We start from the raw sequence: 22,883 nt of genomic DNA, 5'->3' as shown, positions 1-22,883 counted from the left end.
CTCTTGAAGAGCTGCAAACACCTGTGCAGGTTTTCCAACTGTTACAAATCTTTGTCATTTAAAGTAGGTATTAACAAACTAAGATGGGGTGACAATATTCAGTATCTTCAACACAGCATATAAAACATATGAACAAACAGGTGTGCTTTTTCTAAATGATTCTGGGAAATATGCATAAAAGCCAAACAAGGGAATTCTCAAGCAGTCCAGTGGTTAGGACTCCATGTTCTCACTGCCGACAATGCAGGTTTGATCTCTGGTTGGGTAACTAATCTAATAAGATCCTGCAAAGCCAACATGCAGCCATTAAAAAAGGAAAACAAAAACTTAAGAGGTGAAGTAAATGTTATAATGGCCAAAGGAAAGAATTTTTTGAGAAGTGAAGCAGCTAGAAAGACCTCCCGACACAGAAGATAAAAAGCTGAAGAACAAACCTTCAACAGCCCCAACCAATCCCTCCCAGCCCCACCCCCCAAATCCGACTCCTCCCCCAAAGCTTCAGTAACATGGTTCTCTGAGGTGGAAGTCTGTTAAATGCCAGGAGGACAGAGGCACTGGGAAGCCCATACCCTATATACGGAAACCCAGATTACTGGGTTCAAGTCTATGAATGAATAAGGAGATAGCATAATTAGTACAGACAGAAATAAAAGGCTGGCAAAATATGACATCTTTAAGCTCAATATTATAAAAGGAGAGAATTGCCGTGTGGTTGTAAATCCAAGTTGAAAATGCCATTATCTTAATTTCTTGAATTAAGCCATTTCTCATGTATGAAAAAGTTAACTTTTTCTCCTCACTCATAGTATTTCAGAATATATGTTACTTTGTAACTCCAATGTGCAAAATGTTATCAGCCATCCTACTTAATTTTCCCTCACAACCCTATCAGGTAGAGTCCATCATCCCTGAGGTTGAAAGTGTTCACCTATTTTGATAAAAGTCCTAGTGGGTGTTCTTCTCCCTGGTGGCTCAGATGGTAAAGAAACTGCCTGCAATGCAGAAGACCTGGGTTTGATCCCTGGGTTGGGAAGGTCCCCCTGGAGAAGGGAATGGCTACTCACTCCAGTATTCTTGCCTGGAGAATTCCATGGACAGAAAGAGTCGGACTCAACTGAGCGACTAACACTTTCACTTGTCACATGTAAGGTATAGACATATAATAACATCCACCACTACCCCAAAATGTGGGTAAAAGGTCAAACATTTTCAGTATGAGGATATATCGAGACATATACACAACTTCTTTACTCCCCAGCCTCCTGACCCTAAACATAGAGGCACACAGACACACACACACACAGTATTTACTGCTGGACTATAATCCCCTACAGCCCACCTGGTCATTTCTTTCACAGGATCACACTCAGCAGTAATAGCTGTACCCGCCCATTTCATTCAAAAATATATCATGAGCACTGCCCCGTCATTTAAAACTTTTTACAAAAGCACAAATTTTAATATCTTCCTGGCAATTTCATGATGTAGATGTATAGTTAAAAGTATTACTCTGTTGTTTAATACTCAGTTCAGTTCAGTTCAGTCGCTCAGTCGTGTCCGACTCTCCGCGACCCCATGAATCACAGCACGCCAGGCCTCCCTGTCCATCACCAACTCCCGGAGTACACTCAAACTCATGTCCACAGAGTCGGTGATGCCATCCAGCCATCTCATTCTCCGTCGTGTTTAATATTCAGTGCCCTTCTAAGTTTCACCACTAGAAACGCTATCACGTGAACATCTTTATAAACCTTTTAAAAGTATTTTATTTATTTATTTTTGGCTGTGTGAGGACTTAGTTGCAGCTCTCTAGTTGTGGCTCATAAGCCTGGTTGCCCTGCAGCATGTGGGATTTTAGTTCCCCGACCAGGGCTTGAACCTGCATCCCTTGGACTGGAAGGATTCTTAACTGCTGGACCACCAGAGAAGTCCCTGTAAATCTTTGATGGTATCTCTCAATACTATTTTGCTTCCCTCATAGGTCAATCGGTAAAGAATCTGCCAGCAATGCAGGAGACCCACGTTTGATTCCTGGGTTGGGAAGATACTCTGGAGAAGGAAATGGCAACCCACTCCAGTATTCTCACCTGGAGAATCCCATGGACAGAGGAGCCTGGTGGGCTATAGTCCATGGGATCACAAGAGTCAGACACAACTTAGCAACTAAGCCACCACCACCTCAATACTATTTCAGGACAAAGCCCTATGAATGAAAGCCAGATGAGAGGGCAAAGACATTTTTCAGACTCCAGAAGGACTCAAGCTAAAAATGTCTTTCAACACGGCCACCTCAATTTACATTCCCAATTTACATTAGCAATGTCTAGGAGTGTCCATGTCTCAACATCCCTCTTCCTTAAAACCAGGATCTGCAAGCTGTATTGTAGAATATTAAAATTCAGATGGCATGGGGTGATGGATGTTAACTAAACTTATTGTGGTGAACAAATCACAGTGTATACATACATCAAACCATTATGCTATACACCTTAAGCTTATACAGTGTTGTATGTCAATTATACCTTAATAAAACTGGTGGAAAAATGGTCATTACTCTAAGAAGAAAATTCAGATGCATCATTATATCTTATCAACTTTCAGGAAGCAAAGGACAGGTCATCAATCACACTGGCAATGGCTGATGGTAGCATCAGGAGCTAAATGCAATTATATCTGTATTTTAAGAGAAAATCAGGAGAGGCATGACCAGGTTTATGTGCAAAGAGACCACTTTAATACTATGCATCTTAGAAAGAAATAAGGAGGGACTTCCCTGGTGGTCTAGTGGTTAAGATGCCAAGCTCCCAATGCAGCCAGGGGGCATGCGTTCTATCCCTGGTTAGGGAACTAAGATCCTGCATGCCATATGGTGCCACCAAAAAATAAAATAAAACACCTGGATACTTTCTAAACAATTTTTTAATCAATAAAAAAAGAAAAAAGGAGAAATTCTGTATGTACTGTTGACACTGCTATGAAAAGGTTCCTAAGGTTTATAAGTGGAAAAAAAACATTTGTGTGTACACTAAGCAGTTTTTTTAAAAAATAGAAAAAAATAGGAACATATCTATATTTACTTGTATTTTCATTTCTTAGAAAAATGGCTGAAGGTTATATAAAAAAACTAACAAAAGTGGTGGCCCAGGGGGGCAGGGCATGGAGAAGGGGGACACAGTGAGAGCAAGAGTTAGCACTCTATGGATGTACACTTTTTTGAAAAATGTGAATGCGTCTATATTCACAAGATTAAACAAGAAACAAGAAATTAATTAAACAAGAAATTAATTTGAGAAAGAACGTCCCATAGAAAACAACCTGGAGGGGGATGGTAGTCCAAGTCCATAGAGAACTGGGGCATTTTAAATAAATCATGCTTCCTAACAGGGTGTGAAGCTGGACTCTGGGCACTGTGCTGTTCACTGACCTCCTTGACTCTTTATACATATAAAAAAAAGGAAAAAAAAAAGAGCTCTAAATCCTGGTTTCTTCATTTATTTACTAGGTGAGTTTGAGCCAAGTTACCTCTCTATGCCTCGGTTTTTCCATCTCTAAAATAGGAACAATAGTATTATCTACCTCATTGGCTCACTGTAAGGGTTACATTTAAATTATGTGTAACTTACAATATTGCCTGGCACATAATGTCTAATGTTTCCAATTATTATTGTTGAGTTTGCTATTTGACAGCACATAAAAAAAATCTTTTAGAATGCAGTATCAGTTTTAAAAAAGTTCACTTTTTTGAGACAAGGTGAATCGAAATCTATTTTGCTTTACTCTTGTTGAAATTTAGAGGGAGCAAAATTTTAAAAAATAAAAAAGAACTAAGGTCACAGAAAACTGATATGATAGCAAATCAACCAAATAAACTAAAGGGAGAGATTTACCCCAGAGAAGGAAGTTTCAAGGGGATGTTTGCTTACAACACCAGCCTCAGGAAGGAAGATGAGTCATGGCACTAGGGCTGATTTTGAGAGTTATCAGGTGAATGTGGTTGGAACAGTGGGAGGCCAGGGATGAGCGGCAGGGACGGGCAGGACCCAGGAGAGGCTGGGGTACCAGGTAATGGAAGGCTGTTCCCACAAGGCAAGAGGAAGCCATCAAGGGCACTGAACATACTGGCATAAACCCAGGGTTCAGATAACAATAATACACACCATCACTTCCTTGACAAGGAGCTTTATTCTTTATTTCAACTGTCCTGGAACAAAACACACCTTACAATTAATATTAAAGGAAATTGGGGAGAGAAACTTGTGAAAGAGAACAAGTAAACTGTGGGGCGTCTGTCGCTTCCTTCACCCCCATGTAAATTTAGCCTTGTAGCTGTTTTTGTTTTTTTTTAACAAAAACACTTACAAGCCATGGCAGATAATGCTAGTTATTTACCCAGTAGCTAATCTCCCATTCTTTCTTAATAACCAAAGGCTGATTTTATTTAAGAAAGCAATGTGCTCAGCTACAAAAACTTTGTTGACTCAAACTCCTCCATAACTAGGGGCGATCACTGAACACAGTGCTGCCCAGTGAGATGTGAGGCGGCCGCTCCTTGGAAAGGCTCCACTTAATGAATGTAAAGACGAAGCCCATTTTGCACCTAGTCATTGGAAGGACTGTTGCTGAAGCAGAAGCTCCAATACTTTGGCCACCTGATGCGAACCAACTCACTGGAAAAGACCCTGATGCTGGGAAAGACTGAAGGCAGGAGGAGAGAGGGTGGCAGAGGATGAGATGGTTACATAGCATCACTGACTCAGTGGACATGAATATAAGCAAGCCCCGGGAGATACTGGAGGACAGGAGCCTGTAGAGCTACAGTCCATGGGGTTGCAAAGAGTTGGATGACTTAGTGACTGAACAACAACAACAAATTCTCTCTTGCAGAAATGTACCTGTGGTGTCTGGAGGTACAGAAACTATTTGGCAAACGTGAAAACCAATGCCTTATGCAAAAATGGTGGTGGTCAAGCAAAAGAACAGAAACCTGAGTCCTTGGTATTTTACAGCTGCCACACTAGTCTTATGCAGCCCAAGCTAACCTTTCGCTATTAGACAAATAAATCCACAATTAGTTAAGCCACTCTATAATAGCTTGCATCCCAATGCAATGCTATTTAGTAAAACTCTTAATTGCTACATAAAATGTCTTCGGCAATACTGTGGTATGATGGGTTGAAAATAAAAGTTACTATTGCACAGCAGAGTCTAGAAATAACAGCTATAAGGCATAAATTTCACATAAGTGAAATGAGTATCTGTCACTAGGTGAACGGATGAATTTTCCTTTTCTTCACAAAGCAACAACAAAGCTGTTGGACCTAAAATAGCAAGGTATCTACCGAAGCACAAAAGTTGCAGTTCACCTTATCATTAACCAAACACCATTACATGTCATCCAAAGCAATTAAAGGGAAGTTGTTCAGCCACTCAGTCGCGTCCGACACTTTGCGACCCCATGGACTGCAGTACAGCAGGCTTCCCTGTCCATCACCAATTCCTGGAGCTTGCTCAGACATGTGTTCACTTAGTCGGTAATGCCATCCAACCATCTTATCCTTTGTTGTCCCCTTCTCCTCCTGCCTCAATCTTTCCCAGAATCAGGGTCTTTTCTAATGAGTTGGCTCTTCATATCAGGTGGGCAAAGTACACTGTTAAATCTCTCAGGCTCTAACACAGGGAGGCCCTCAGACCAATTCTAGCCCTCAAAAACAGTCTTTATCTTTTAAGTGGTTGAAAAAAAGCCAAAAGAATAATAGTATTTCATGACATGTGAATTCTATAAGATACCAATTTCAGTGTCTATAAATATAGTTGTAGGCACCTTCCTGGTGGTCCGGTGGTTAAAACACCACATTTCCACGTCAGGGGCTGCAGGTTTGATCCCTGGTTGGGAGCTAAGATCCTACATGCCCTGCGGTGTGACCAAAATAAAATGTAAAAAAAAAAAAAAATTGTATTGGAAGACAACTACATCCATTCATTCACATACTCTCCACGGCTGCTTCCACCCTAGAAAAATTAGCATCGTTGAGCCGTTAAACAGAAGTTGTATGGTTCCCAGGTGGCTAGGTGGTAAAGAATCCGCCTGCCAATGCAGGAAATGCAAGTTCGATCCCTGGGTTGGAAAGATCCCCCATGGAGAAGGAAATGGCAATGCTCTCCAGTATTCTTGCCTGGAAAATTCCATGGACAGAAGCACCTAGTGGGCTACAGTCCACTAGGGTCACAGAGTCAGACACGGCTGAGCACACAGGCGCACACAGCATGGTTCCCAAAGCCTAAGGTATTTCCCAGCTGCCCTTTTCAGAAAAAGTTTGCCAGCTCTGCACGAGGTCACAGATCCTCATTTCTGGCTCAAAGCTCACTTTCTCGGGGAGGCCTTCCCTGACCACGTGATTATGTGTTTTCCCCAGCCACCACCTTGCCCCTACTAACCCCACAACACTCTACTCTTCCTTCAATGCGTTATTTTTCACTAGAGCACTTAGCATCTGACCTATCGGTCCATTTTACACATGTGTTTGTCCACCTCTTCCTATCAAAATACAAATTCCACCAGGGCGGGTGTTTTGCCTGTGTTGTGTTCACTGCTGTATCCCCAGGTCTAGAATGTTATCTGGCACAGAGGAGACCCACGGTAAGTGGTTGATGGACAGCCAGGACTTTCACTGATTCACTCATCATGAGGATGAGATACCTCAGGTACCATCGTCCTTGGAGAGCCCCCTCTAGCTTCCTCAGCTGGAGTTTTATTAGTTACCTTTATTATAGTTTTATTTATCTGTTCACTTGTTTTTATGCTCACGTCTCCCTCCACAGTGTCAGCTCTCTTTAAGCACAGGGCCTGCTGCACAGGAGGCGCTCAGAAAATATTAACTGAGTGGATGATTAAAGAGTTATGGCCCCAGTGCTAAACATCAAAGCTTTCCAGGTGACGTTCAAGAGATCACACTGAATTGATCATTTAATTTAGGAACAAATGGAATTGAAGTTTAGCCAAACAGGAACGTAGATCAAATACCAATAATTTTCAATGAATGCTAAAGCTGAATGACTTTATAAAAAGGTCTACCATGCTACTGCAAGGAGATCCAACCAGTCCATTCTAAAGGAGATCAATCCTGGGTGATCACTGGAAGGACTGATGCTAAAGCTGAAACTCCAATACTTTGGCCACCTCATGCGACGAGTTGACTCACTGGAAAAGACTCTGATGCTGGGAGGGATTGGGGGCAGGAGGAGACGGGGACGACAGAGAATGAGATGGCTGGATGGCATCACCGACTCGATGGACATGAGTTTGAGTGAACTCCGGGAGTTGGTGATGGACAGGGAGGCCTGGCGTGCTGTGATTCATGGGGTCGCAAAGAGTTGGACACGACTGAGCGACTGAACTGAACTGAACCATGCTACTTGGAACTGGACACAGCCTAAATAATTCAGAAGAATCTCTGGACCCTGAATGTGAAAAAGGCGTCATTTCTAACGTTACCACTGACCTTGAAGAAGGAAGTTGGATGTGACTCTATGTTTAAATAAATGCTGCTGCTGCTGCTAAGTCACTTCAGTTGTGTCCGACTCTGTGTGACCCCATAGACAGAAGCCCACTAGGCTCCCCTGTCCCTGGGATTCTCCAGGCAAGAACACTGGAGTGGGTTGCCATTTTCTTCTCCAATGTGTGAAAGTGAAAAGTGAAAGTGAAGCCGCTCAGTCTACAGTCAGTTAATTTTAAAAACTGCAAGTGCATTATGTATCACAGTATTTTGTTTCGCCCAAATGGGTTTTTTTTTTTTTTTTTAAATAAGATTGCTGATAGATTCTTCCCTGCTGGTCCAGTGGTTGAGAATCCACCTGCCAATGCAGGGGATACAGGTTCGATCCCTGGGCCGGGAAGACTGCATATGCTGCTGAGCAGCTAAGTCCAGGCACCACATCTACTGAGCCCACGTGCTGCAACTACTGAAGCCCGCACGCCTAGAGCCTATACTTGGCAGCAAAAGAAGTCACTGCAATGAGGAGCCTGCACACTGAAGCGAGAGAGCAGCTCCCGCTCGACGCAGCTAGAGAAAGTCCACGCACAGCAACAAAGACCCAGTGCAACCAAAAATAAATAATAATTTTCCTTTATATATATATGTATTTTACTGAAGTATAGTTGACTTGCAATGTTTCAGGTGCACAGCTAGGTGATTCAGTTATACAAATACACATATATTATTTTTGAAATCATTTTCCATCATTGATTATCACAAGACATTGACTACAGTTCCTGGTGTCATACAATAAACCTTTGCTGCTTGTCGCATATCTATTTTTTTAATTAAAAATTTAGCATTCTATTCATATTAAGTCAAACAAGTGAATCAAAATGTCATAAATTTTTTAGTTAGGCAAAAATTTATAAGTTTTTAAAAATATATATACTATACATATTATTTATATATATGTATACAAAAGCTTTTCTACTACGGTGGATAAAGGCTTGAGAAAGAACATTTAAAAAAATGAAGAGATGGAGAAATTGGAAAACATAAACTAAACGAAATGGGAGCACTGAACATGAAATAGAAAAAGTGGAACAAACTAGATAAAAGTAAAACATTATCATATAGTCCAGTTGTTTTTAAACATGACTGCTCATTAGAAACATATCCGGAGCTCAGGAGAACATTTTTAAAAAGGTTTGTTGATATATCTGCTAATTGACGGCAACTGAAAACTAAGCAAATATGTTGGTATTTCCCTGACCCTGCTTCCAGCTGCTACCATAGAATTCTATCAACACAACCTCTAACCCCCACAACCCCTTTCCCCCACATGTCTCCCGGAACTCTGAAGCGAGCTCCTCACATGTGTTTCAAAGCAGCCTTCTTGGCCACTGCATTGGTAAATGCTGCGCCCTGAAGGTGTCACCCCGGAACTCCTATGTTGAAATTTCACCCCTAAGATGACAGCAGAGGAAGATGAGGTTAACAGGTTATCAAGGGATGAGGATGGAGTGCTCTTATCAAGGAGGCCTGGAGCTCTTCTGCCGCTGGCCAAATGTGAGAACACAGCCAAGACCACAGTCTGCTCCCTGTAATTGGGATTTCCCCAGCACCCAATCATACTGACACCCTGTTCTTAGACTTTCAGCCTCCAGAACAGTGAGAAACTTCTGTTGCTGAGGAGCCACCCAGCCTGTGGCATTTTCTTATAGCAGCCTGGATGGACTAAGACAAGAAACCTTCTACCTTTTCAACTCCAGGGAGCCCCGCAGGACCCAGATCTTAAGCTCTCAGGTCCTGATGACCCACCCCTGGTGATAAGGCGTCTGGGCTGGGGCTGCTGCATCTGCTGACGCGGCATGAACCCTCAATGACTCGTGGACACCCTAGTGAAGATGCTGGTAGCTTCCACTGGCAACCTCTTGACTCCAGGAACCCCTAGGGTTTGGATCAGAGGCCAGGCTAAATAGACGACACTGCACTTGACTTACACGTACCCCTATGCTGAGGCACTGGCTTATAAGGAAACTTGCACTCCTCCACTCTATCTTCATGTAGGATTAGTTCTCTCCCAGAAGGCTGCCAGTTAACCTACATAATTAAGCATCCCCTGCCAGATTCCTTCCAGATGCTTCCAGACGTGTCTAGTCATGTTTGAATTCCAAGCTGAACACAGCCAAGGCTATATCCTGGGATCCTGGGAGTCTACTAGTAAATAAAGATATTATCAATTAGAACAAGAGAGGACTTTTTTTTTTTTTTGCTTTTGCTTTTTAACTAAGATTTAATGTGAGCAATTATGGGAAAGCAAGTTTACAGAAAAAGCACAGAAACACAAGAAGAATGAAATAATGCCATCTGCAGCAACATGGATGGATCTAGAGACTGTCATACTAAGTGAAATAAGTCAAACAGAAACAAATATCTTATGATAACACTTAGATGCAGAATCTAAAAAAAAAAAAAATACAAATGAGCTCACTTATAAAACAGAAAGAGTCACATACATAGAAGACAAACATGATTAACAAAGGGGAAGAGGGAGGGAGATAAACGAGGAATGTGGAAGGAACGCAGACACACTACTATACATAAAATACATAAAAAACAAATACCTACTTTATAGCACAGGGAATACTCAGTATTTTGTAATAATCTATATGGGAAAAGGGGCTTCTCTGGTGGCTCAGACAGTAAAGAATCTGCCTACAATGCAGGAGACCTGGGTTTGATCCCTGGGTCGGGAAGATCCCCCAGAGAAGGGAATGTCAACCTATTCCAGTACCCTTGCCTGGAGACTCCATGGACAGAGGAGCCGATGGGGTCCATGGGGTCACAAAGAGTTGGACACAACTGAGCAACTAACATACATATACACACACGGGAAAGGAATCTGAAAAAAAACATATGTATTTATACACATCTGAAACACTTTGCAGTACCCTTGAAACTAACACAACACCGTAAATCAAATATATTTCAATGAAGAAATTAAAAGAGAAAAAAGACAAAGCACAGATGGAAGACAAGGAAAAACTAGAGGGAAAATAAGTATTTTAAACTGTCCTGGTTTTAACCCTGCCCCTGTCAGTTGAGAAGCCTTGCTGATATTAAGCTTCTCTTTCAGCTCCAGTTTTCATATCTGTGAAATAGACTCAGTGTCTTTTTTCATAGGTTTATTGGGAGGATTAAGTAAGAAAAGAGCTAAACAGTATTTTTGCCTGAGACATCCCATGGGCAGGGGAGCCTGGTGAGTGATGGTCCACAGGGTGGCAAAGAGTGGGATAGGACTGTAGCAACTTAACAGGTGTCAACAGTAACAGGCATTGCTCAATTATTTCATTCATTCAAGCAAATTAACTTTCCTTCCTTTACCCTAGATACAGCCTTTGGCAAAAAATACAAAGTAACTTCTGAGAACTTTCAAAGACTTTAGGAATTGGATGGATTCATTTCACCTCCTTCTGCACTTCAAATACACTGACTTCTTTCTTTTGACTTGAGGCAGATGTAAGGCTGGTTAGGGCCTTTTATGTCTCTCACGAGGAAAAAGTCAAAGGCAGGCAGAGAAGGACAGAGAAGACATATTTTCTTATAACTTGATGAGACCTACAGAGAAGGGGGTGGACTAAACCAGGAAGCAGAGGGGGCGTGAGGACAACTCCTCCTTCCAACCAAAAAGGTAGGAATGGGCTGATGATGCATCCCTGGTCAGAGACCCAGGAACTTTCCCGGGAGTAAGTAGGGTGCCTCAAAGATCAATCATTTCATGGCAAATTCTTTAACTAATACCACACTGTGGGACTCACTAGGCATTATATTCTCATAAAGAGGATGCAAATGGTAGATGTTAGTTACCCCAAAGCTATTCTCTACTTCTCCCATGAAGCCTGGAAAGTGAAAGCCCTGGGTTCCCAGCCATCCTTGCAGCTGGGCAGCCAAAGGACCCAGAGGCCACAGCTGAGCAGGGGCCGAAGTCCATGGGGCAGGGCTTCTGAACAAGGCTCTGCTTTCCTACTGTAGCTGCCCTTCCTTCCTCTTCTTGCTCAAAACCACGGCATGAGGGCTGGAAGTGCAGGAGCCACCTTTCTACTGTCAGGCAACAGGCGTCAGGAAAATGCCAAGAGAATCCCAGAAACACAGGTCTGAACAAATTAGTTTCCTGATTTACCAATAGAAGCCAAAATACCTGCTCATTTAAGCTCGCGTTACTCAGGTTTTACCTTCAGAGTACCTGAAATAGCCATTGGTATGTTTCGTTTCTGGAGGGCAGGGCAGGGGTGCAGACTACACCCCAACAAGCCATCAACTCACTGGCAACATTCAAATGCTGTATAACTCCACATGCGATTACACATGAATGGCTGTGTCTCTGGTGTCTATTTCAGTCTGTCTTACTAGAAAGCAAATACCAGGTCACCACACCAGAGATAACGAGAGAGGCTGTCCAGCAAGAGATTGAAACTTGAGCTTCAGGGAATCAGAGTGTCAGAAAGGGGAATTGTGAACCACAGAGCAATTTTTGAAATAATCACTATTATATGTTGCAAATTAAAGCAACACATTTTCAATGATGGAAAAGATCATGCTTTTTCATCTGTGTATCATTAGCAAACTCCCTGGTACTTACGAGGCACTCCATATGTTAGCATTAAACAAATAAACATTACTGAGCTTGAATAAATACTATTAACATACTTTCTTTTTAACCAGTAAATATTTTGGATCCTGTTTCCTTGAATTGGCTTCTTTCCCCCATGTTTATAATGTTAGGTCATCTTTTTAATTAAAAAAAAAAAAAACCCATAGTATCATCCTGAAGTAATTATTTTTCATGTTACTTTCCAAGGATTCAACATTCATAAATAGATTTTACATGGCTGCCACAATAACATATACACTTGGGGTAGAATGTTTCAGATGTATTACAAAAATTTTCTGCTTTTATAATCTTCACAGTTATCTTACCGTACGATGGATTCTGTTATTTACTCTAATATTTAGAACATTATCCTACCATTTGAAATTAAGTATATACTAGAGATATTTTTCTTTTATATAAAAAAAATGTTCAAAATGGGCTGACATTTTTCATGGTGACAAATGATATCAACAGTAAGCTACCTAACAGATATTAAAACACAAGAGTCACTCAGATGTACACACAGACCCTCTTCTTTCTCTGTTTGTTCCTTCAAAGTAAAGATGATACTTTTGTCAAGTAACTGTTTCACAAAATGGATTTTAGGAAATGTTTGATATCTTTATTTTGTTACTGTAAACAGAGCTTGTCATCTATAAAAACTGTCACTATAAAAACCTAGAAACCTAATTTTCTAATCTACTAAGTCTTTCAAATGAAAAATTTCAGTGCTTTTTTTTAAGTGTAGAAATCTAACAACATCTTTCAATTAGTTTTCAGGAACAACGAAAAGATATCAGGGAAGACTATGATTTTAATGACAAAATGTTTACCACTTCTGCACTGTTGATGAATGGGATCAGAAAAATGATTATCACTGTCCTTTAATTCTAATGATGCTTATCCTCCATTTGCATTGACATATTTTTAGGAGTTACAACTGCTGGACTTCCCTGGTAGTCCAGTGGTTAAGAATTCACTTGCCAATGCAGGGGACATAAGTTTGATCCCTGGTTCGGGGAGCTTCCACATGTCTCGGGGCAACTAAGCCCACGTACCACAACTACTGAGCCGGCGTTCTAGAGCTTGTGTTCTGCAGCAAGAGAAGCCACTGCAATGAGCAACCCATGCACCACAGCCAGAGAAAGCCCTTGCACAGGAATGAAGACTCAGCCAAAAATAAACTAATTAAAAAAAAAAAAGGACAACTGTTAAAAGCAGGCTTTCAAATTGTAGTATTGATCTTTAGCTCTCATTGTTCTCATTAAGAAAAAAAATTTTTGATGAAAGATTTTTATCATTAAAATAAAATTAAGAATGCAATTATAACTGTATCCCATTATTCTATAACTATAATTGCTTTAACTGACATTTAAAAATACGTGTACTTTATTAGTATAGTGATGTATACATAAAATTCATTTAAAATACATACATACTGGGGAAATGCGCTCAAAGAATTTTTTATCATTGGGATATGTGATCAAAAAACTTTGCAGACCACTGTACTAGAGAACCGTGCGGACCACGAGAAACATGAGCGTGCAAATCAGAGGATTTTACATTATTTTCTTTTATAATATAAAATAACATGTCTAAACAGCTTCCAAGTCAGAAGGCAAATCTCTTTTTCAGACATTTAAGAAACATTAAATTCTATTATTCTAATTCTTTAGTGTCTTATTTCTTAGACTATGTTTGAAGGTCAGCTTATAAATTCCTATCTTGCAAAACCAGCAAAAATGGAGGGAGAAGAATCCCACCATATTCTCTAAAAGTTCAGAAAACTAACCAGTTTCACTGTAAATATATAAATATACTATCCTGCTAGTACATTTTCTGCTAACATAATTGAGACATGGTAATAAAACTAGAGGCAGGAAAGACAGGAATATAAGCACATACTAATACAGCTGAATCAGGCAACACATGCCTGAATCATCACAACATCTTACAATGTCCTTTATAATCTGCTTGCTCTTCACACTACTATTTTGAAGACATCAAACACTTCCACAACTTCAACTAGCCCCTCTATGGAAACCACATCTAAAATCTGCATTTCAAAATCAGCCTCTTTCACAATGGCCAACCCACAGTTCCAAAGCCTTTCTCAAAATGTATGCTCACATGTCCCACCATCCTCTCAAACTTGACTGCTAAAACAAAACAACAAAAACGATAAAACCTTGTCGTCACAAGATCTAACGCTTCTGTCTACGGGGTCACACAGAGTCGAACACGACTGAAGTGACTTAGCAGCAGCAGCAACCTCTCTTTCTGTTTAGGATACGGCACTTTGCTGATGACTCAGCACAATCACAGACCTGCCTATCAGTCCAACACTTAACAATCTACCTAAATGAGAGCCTTTGCTCTCTCACACTCTCTCCTCTTTTTTTTATTTTTATTGAAATATAGTTGCTTTACAACATTGTGTTATTTTTGCTGTACAGCAAAGTGAATCCATTATATGTATACATACATCCCCTCTGTTATAGATCTCCTTCCCATTTAGGCCACCATAGAACACTGAGCAGAGTTTTCTGTGCTATACAGTTGGTTCTCAAGTTTTCTGTTTTACATTAATACACAGCAGTGTATGTATGTCAAACCCAATCTCCCAGTTCCCCGCATCGTCCCCCGTCTCCCCTTGGTATCCATAAGTGTGTTCTCAACATCTATGTTTCCATTTCTGTTTTGCAAATAGGTTCATATGTACTATTTCTTCTAGATTCCACATACAAACAACGTTACACAATATTTTTCTCTTTCTAGGAAGAGCGTCTCCGAGCTCAGTGTGGCAGTAATAGAATAGGAACGGTGTAGAAAAGGTACTGGAAGAGTGCCTCTGAGGGGTCCTGGTTCATCTGTGACTTTTTCCTTGACGGTTAGAACATTTGCTGATGATGTCAAGGGTAGTGGCCTGATCCTCACTTGGGCCACTTAACTTTGATTTATGTTCTCGTTCTGGATAAACAGCAAGGGATGGATCTGTGTCACCTCGAGCAAATTACTTCTTCTATGAAAGCCTCCTTTTCCTTATTGGTAAAATGCAGATCAAAATTTAGGGCAGACAGGGGCAATGAAAATGCAAATAATGCAATCAATACTCGCAGTTAAGCCATAGCAGGCACCCACTGAAAAAGCTCAACACTCTAAGTTACTGTTACTGCTACTCTTTTTTAAGGCTATTTTGCTGGATCTATTTATTTTGGTCGTGCCCTGTGGCAGGGGCGATCTGAGCTCCCTGACCAGGGATTGAACCTGTGCTCCCTGCACGGGCAGCGCAGTCTCAATTACTGAACGGCTAGGGCCAAGGCCACGAACCTCATTAGCTGTTCTGTTCGTCGGTAAGTGTACGCTCTCAGTAGTCACTGAGGACACACACCCACTCATTCAGTGAGTCCCTCATCTGTCCTTTCCAGAAGGGCATTCTGAGGGTTGAGCAGGTGCGAGGCACTGTACTAGGCTTAGCGGGGATGCACCTGCCTTCCTTTAGCTTGCCCCCAAGAAAGCTGGGAGTTACAGGGAGTCACCAGTCAGCGCACCGACAGTGCCTGAACCATGAAACTAGACAATGCAGAGAGGAGTGAGGACAGGAATGTTCACGTCTGAGAGACAGGGAAGTCGCTGTGGCTGATCCACGCGTTAACTTGAATTTCATGCTAACTGAAACTGTTTATGGTCTATCAAATATACATTGTACATCTGCTCTAATTATCAGAGAAAAGGACACACTGACCAAAAGTAAAGACTGCCCATGTTAAAAATAAAGACTAAATGCCTCTCTTCCTGGGACGCTAATGCTGGTCCTCCTTTGAGGATAAGACTCCCTTCCCAGGGACAAAGGCCATGCTGACTTGCTGTGAACTTGTTGGACGGTTCTTTTTTTGAAGACTTGAAGAAACGTATCCCTGACTTGTTTAATGTTCTTTGTTCTAACAGGAAATAAAACTGTGCTGAAAACCCTGCTTCTCCGGAGCAGTTTATCAGAATCACCTGGGAAGCGGGCTTCTAGGCTAGTTCTCAGTTCAGCTCAAATAAAACTGCTTTCTATTCTTCTAGTTGATTGTTATATTATTTCTATCGACAGGATCCACTCCCTGGGAATATGAAGTGAAGTGAAGTTGCTCAGTTGTGTTCGACTCTTTGCGACCCCATGGACTATAGCCTACAAGGCTCCTCCGTCCATGGGATTTTCCAGGCAAGAGTACTGGCATGGGTTGCCATTTCCTTCTCCAGGGGATCTTCCCAACCCAGGGATCGAACCCAGGTCTCCCTCATTGAATATACATACCCATTGGTAAAAATGGGTTTCTCTTTAGATGCAAGCATGATTGCTGTCACATGAGCATAGATTCTGTGAGGCTGTATTCTCATGCTAACACTGCCATGCTCCCATCCTGGGAAGCAGGCCAGGGCAGCGCGGAAGTGATGAGGGCAGGAAGGGGTCTCCTTGGGCGTCCCTGCACAGAGCTCGTCACAGCAGAATGCGGCTCGACTGCCCTGGCCAGACTCACCAAACCCGGGAACAGGCAGGCGCTGTCCCTTGTTGTCTGTTCACAGGAATAACCTTTTGACTTTCCTACCTCTGCTGCATACAGGGAGGGGCTGAGAAAAAAGAATGTTAGAGTTAAAACTAGAAAGTGGGGATGGGAGGAGAGGGAAGGATTGGCAATTTGGGGTCAGGAGATGCAAATTATTATATAGAGAGTGGATTAACAACAAGGTCCTACTACAAAGCACCGGGAACTATATTCAATATTCTGTGATAAGAACGCTTAAGTATATGTATATCGGAACCACTTGGCTGTATAGCAGAAATTACCACAACACTGTAAATTAACAAGACTTCAAAAAAAATAAACTAAAAAAAAAAAACCCTGGAAAGTGGAACGGAGAGAATCACAAATATCAGACAAGTAATTAAAAAGAGTAATTAACAAATGTCTCCAGAGCTGTCCTCTAAGACTAAAAGTCCATCCCAGCATATTTTTAAACCGATAACCAACATCAATTTAAACACCTGCTTATCTGGAGTCAGACTCAGTTTTAGAAACGAAGATTAAGATCAAGAAGTTAAGATGGAATTAAATCCAATCGCTTCATTTAGATCCCTGACTGAAACTCTGGCGGGTGTTGGAGTTTATGGTCTACAGTTCTTGAGTTTAAAGAAATATTTCAAAGAGAGGTTCCTGCTGCCCTGAGGCTGGCAAAATGACTGTTGCCATGAACTTGAATCTAATCTGTCACTAAAGAAAATTTATGTATTTTCTAATTGGGAACTGGTATTCTCAGAATAGCTTTGTTGTTGTTAAGTTGCTAAGCCGCGTCCAACTCTTTGTGACACCATGGACTGTAGCCTGCCAGGCTCCTCTGTCCATGGGATTTCCCAGGCAAGAATACTGGAGTGGGTTGCCATTTCAGAATAGCTTGGGCGAGTCCTCTCACACTCCACATCATAGGTTACTGAAACAACATTTGCTTCTAATTCTTAGCATAATTTTAAAAGATAGGCTAGCAGGACCATATGAAAACCAAATTATAATGAAAAAGATAAAGGAGTCAATAAAATCTGCTACCTCAACTTTTAAAGATTTTATTTTTCAAAACCATACTTAAATTTATTAATTCCATGTGAGCACTCACTCATGTTAAAAGACAATCACTGTCTGTCTCAGCCTTCCTAAGTCCTCCATCACAAGTTATGATGGGCATAAGATCTTTCAGCTTCCTAGAAACCATGCAGTCATCTCCTTCTTCTCTTTGTTCCTCCGCTTTTTCCTACAGCTGCTGAAAATTCTACCACTCCCTTCATCTTGTTGATTTCCCCCGTTTCCACAGTGCTTATGCTGTTCTCAGCCTTACCCCCAGGGGTTTTACTATCTTACCCACGCCCCTCCAAAAGCCCATGAGAATGTTCTTCTCAAGCACATATTACTACCTTTCCAGACTGTCGCAATTCCTCACTGGCTCTTGACTTTAAAAACAATTTTCAGACAGTTCTACTGTCTCCTGCCCCTAGATTCCCAGGCCTCTCAGCAGCCTGCTTCCATCTCACCTTCAGAATCCTGGATCACATCCCTAACAGCCAAGCACCTCACCTCATCCCGGAGGCCCTTCCAGAATTGACCAGAACCTCAGATCTCTTCTCTCCACTCATCAAACACTCCCATCTCTTCTCTCTAATGGAAATTCACCTCATGTGCTTGCAAAGACACACACCTGAGTCCAAACACCTTGGTTACACATTTTCTAACTTCTCAGTGATTATTTTTATATATACACAATAGCGTTAATATTATGGTTCGAGATGTGTAGGCGTGTCTCCCGAGAGTATTTTCTGCATAGTCTATACTTCGATGTCATCTGATACACTGTCCCCAAGGGTTGCTTGAAAGAGTAGATTCCAGGGGGAGGAAAGGAGACTAAGATTTACCCACATATTAGAAAACTAGAAAATTCAGAATATCTAGTGATGGTACCAACACTGACACATCTGCCCAACCCAGAAACCTGGATTCCATCTTTGACTCTACCCCAATGATACAATTAATCACCAAGTTTCTGCTTTCGATTTTTTTCTTGAATCCATCCATGTTTCTCCATTTTCAACCCGACTTGTCCATGGCAAGCTATCATCTCTGGTCTTCCTATATCTTCTTCTAGCCAGATTTCCCCCGAAGCTACTTTTTACACAGGAGCTAAAATGAGACTTTAAATTTTTTTATTTTTAAATTTTTTTAATATAATTTAAAAGGTTACTTTCCACTTACAGTTATTACAAAATATTGGCTATATTGCCTATTTGTAAAAATAGTGTATAGAGTTAGTTGCTCAGTTGTGTCCGACTCTGCAACTCCGTGAACTACAACATGCCAGGCTTCTCTGTCCATGGAATTCTCCAGGCAAGAATATTGCCAAACATCCTTTTTAAAAAAATGAAATTTTTAAAAAAGCATAAACCTAAAGGTTTTATACCTTTGTTTAAGAACCTTCCAGAAACTTCCCATTATCCTTGAGATGACGGTAGAAATCCCTGGCCAGGCCCACCTCTTCAGTTCCCCCACCCCTCAGGAGCCCTGGCTCTCCACCCCTAAGTACACTTGAGTCACCTGGAGGGCTTGTTCTGGAGGATTCCAAAGTTTCTGATTTGGTAAGGCTTGGGTGGGGCTCAATAATTTGCATTTCAGAGACCTCCCTGATGACCCAGTGGCTAAGATTCTATACTCCCAATGCAGGAAGCCTGGAGTTCAAATCCTGGTCAGGGAATTCAACTCCACACGCTGCAACTAAGATCCCGCATACTGCAATTAAGACCCAGCAGAGCCAAAGACCACTCCAGTACTCTTGCCTGGAAAATCCCATGGACGGAGGAGCCTGGTAGGCTGCAGTCCGTGGGGTCGCTACGAGTCAGACATGACTGAGCGACTTCACTTTCACTTTTCACTTTCACACACTGGAGAAGGAAATGGCAACCCACTCCAGTGTTCTTGCCTGGAGAATCCCAGGGACGGGTGAGGCTGGTGGGCTTCCGTCTATGGGGTCACACAGAGTCGGACACGACTGAAGTGACTTAGCAGCAGCAGCAGCAGAGTCAAAGAAATATACATTTTTTTAAAAAAAAGAATTTGCACTTCATATCCATCAACGAACAAAGTATGGATGCTCACCACAACATGGAAGAACCTTGAAAACATTATGCTAAAGTGAAGAAAAGCTGATCACAAAGGGTCATATATTGTATAATTCCACTGAAATAAAATGTCCAGAGAACAGACTAATCAATGGACAGAAAGTAGATGAGTGGTTGTTCAGGGCTGGAGTGGGGAGGATGAGGCCATGGCAGGTGTGGTCAGGGGTGTGGGCTGGCACTCGTGGTCCCGACGTCCCCATGCAATCGCCCATCTCTTCCTTCCTACACTCACGCCCTGAGCACACTGACAACCCTTGCTCTCCGTACCTGGAATGCCCTCTTGCCTTCTCAACAGTGAATCCCTACCCACTACAAAGCTCTCCTTCAAGCCTACCTCTCTCACAAAGGACCACCACCATCCAGAATATTCTCCACTTACTTCCCCTGAACTTCCAGAGAACATGACCCATGTTCATTGTATGTCCAAGAGTTACTGGGTCCTGTCGAGTCAAGGAACTTTCAATCCTGGAGGGCAGGAAACTTAATGTCTCTTTGACTTTAAAATACCTTGCATGCTGCCTCGGCAAATGATGAAGTTGCAGAAACAATGGACGTGAAATTGCCAACGCCATTCTAAAGGAGATCAATCCTGGGTGTTCATTGGAAGGACTGATGCTAAAGTTGAAACTGCAATACTTTGGCCACCTCATGCGACGAGCTGACTCACTGGAAAAGACTCTGATGCTGGGAAAGGTTGGGGGCGGGAGGAGAAGGGGACGACAGAGAATGAGATGGCTGGATGGCATCACTGACTCTGTGGACATGAGTTTGAGTGAACTCCGGGAGTTGGTGATGGACAGGGAGGCCTGGCGTGCTGTGATTCATGGGGTCGCAGAGAGTCGGACACGACTGAGCGACTGAACTGAACTGAACTGAGATGACTGTGATCCTGAAATGAGTCATTTATTCTATGTCTATTCAATGACCTGTCAACCTACGCTTTTGACAAAATAATAAAACAGAAACACAGGTTAGTTAAGTAATTTACCCAGTAGACAGGGCTGGAATACACATCTCCTAATAAGCAGCCCCACATCCACTTCCCCACTCTGCCAAGTGATTTTTGTTGTGTGGTTGCCAAGTCATGTCTGACTCTTTTGCGGCCCCATGGACTGTAGCCCGCTGAATTCCTCTGTCCATGGAATTCTCCAGGCAAGAATACTGGAGTGGGTTGCCGTTTTCTTCTCCAGGCGATCTACCCAACCCATAGATCAAACCCCCGTCTCCCACATTGCAGGTGGATTCTTCACCAGTGAACCACCAGGGAGGTCCTGCCAAGTTCAGGAATTGGGAATCTGAGAATTCTTGTACCAGACTATTATCCCAAATGAAAATGCAAAGCCTTGAGCTCTATGCATTATTTCAAGCAACTAGTTTCAAGCAAGGAAGCAGTTAATATTCAAAATTTAACCGTTCTAGAAACGCACAATGCACCATGAGTCAGGGATGGAAAATAAAGAAGGAAAAAAAAAACAAACCCATGAACACTTTAGATCTTAAAATTATCAGATATGGAATATAAATAAGTGCAATATGTTCAAAGAAAGAAAAGAAGGGTAATTTAAAAGTAAGTGGCAGAAGGGGGTGGGGTTGGGGAAGGAAGAATTGGGAGTCTGGGATTAGCAAATGCAAACTATTACATGTAGACTCTGCATAAACAACAAGGTACTGCTGTATAGCAGAGCGAACCATATTGAATATCCTATGATTAACCATAATGGAGAAGAATATGAAAAAGAATTTATATATATATATATAAAACTGAATCACTTTGCTGTACAGCAGTAATTAACACATTGTAAATCAACTATACTTCAATAAAACTTAAGAGGAAAAAAGTTCAAGCAGCAGGTGGAATTTCAAAGCAAACTTTCAAAGTTCTTCAAAGCTTCCTGGGAAGACATAAGCAAAGGACCACAGCCATAGGCTAAACAATCAGCCTTCACAACCCCACACCCACACCATCCACGCGTCCAAACAGGAATCCAAATTACAAGTAGAGAGGCACATACCCACCAACGCCACTATAAAAACAGTGCCAAGGGCACAGACCTTTCTCCACTCACAGAAAATGCAAATTCGCCAGAACACATTCTCCTTTCTTTTCTTAAGGAATGGCCTTAAGCACTGACAAATAATCACAAAAATTACTTTCTGCCAAAGATACTAAATTGTTTACAAATCCCAAGAGGGAAAGACACACAAAAGGTGAACACCAAGTCTAAAATATATCAATGAAAGTTTGAAAATCATGGTCCCAGGGCAAGCAACTAGAAAAGGTTTCTAAGTGGGAATAATCAGATGAGTAAAGACTAAACCCAGAGACGGGCCAAATGACAAACACCCTCCTAAACATCACTCCTGTCTCAAAAATATCCACTGGGTCCCCCGGCCGAGATCCACTGCGCTTGGGGTAGAGGCTTCCCCGGCATTCATTCATTCAGTCATCCTGAAAATACTGAGTTATCAGGGCTAAGATGTGGCAAGCACCCTGTGAGGGCTCAGAAACCAGTCCAACTCCATGGTCCACATGGGCCAAACCAAGCCCATCTTATTTCACTGTGCATCCTAAGTCCAGTCTGGTCAGAGTCGCGATGCTTCTAGAGCGTCAGTGGTAAAGGACCACTCTGCTATTGTTCTTACTGTTCTCATACTTCAACCTTCCAATGTTCTTTAATGTTCTATGACCGTCAGAAAATGAATTTTTAGAAAAATGAAATAATTAAAAACATAACAAAACAGAAGCCTAAAGTTTTCCTGATTATAGTCAAAAATCCATAAAGTTAATTCTGTAAACTTGCCACAGAAGTTGCTAAATGTTTCCCCTCGACTGCAAGACTTACATCAGCAACAAGGTCCAGCCCACAGATGCTACTCTGAGCGCTGCTCCAAGACTGACTGGGTCTGGGGGTGGGGGATGGGGTTCGGGGAGGAATAAATCAGGAGTTCGGGATTAACACACATACATATAAAATAGATAAACAACAAGGACCTATGTACAGCATGAGAAACTATCCTTGTAATAATCTATAATGGAAAAGAATCTGAAAAAAAG

General features: G+C 41.8%; 1 protein-coding gene across 1 annotated transcript in view; it reads right to left on the bottom strand.

The window, feature by feature from the left end:
• The window catches only part of SH3BGRL2 (SH3 domain binding glutamate rich protein like 2), a 69,751-nt gene that overhangs the window by 24,417 nt on the left and 22,451 nt on the right, over window positions 1–22,883 (bottom strand). The gene's annotated exons all lie outside the window — the stretch shown is intronic.

Source organism: Moschus berezovskii, chromosome 10, assembly GCF_049115385.1.
Source record: "Moschus berezovskii isolate FMDL1 chromosome 10, NW_MosBer_1.0, whole genome shotgun sequence".
Classification (NCBI taxonomy): Eukaryota; Metazoa; Chordata; class Mammalia; order Artiodactyla; family Moschidae; genus Moschus; species Moschus berezovskii.
Note: the sequence above shows the minus strand (reverse complement) of the source record. Positions and strands in the feature narration are given on the sequence as shown.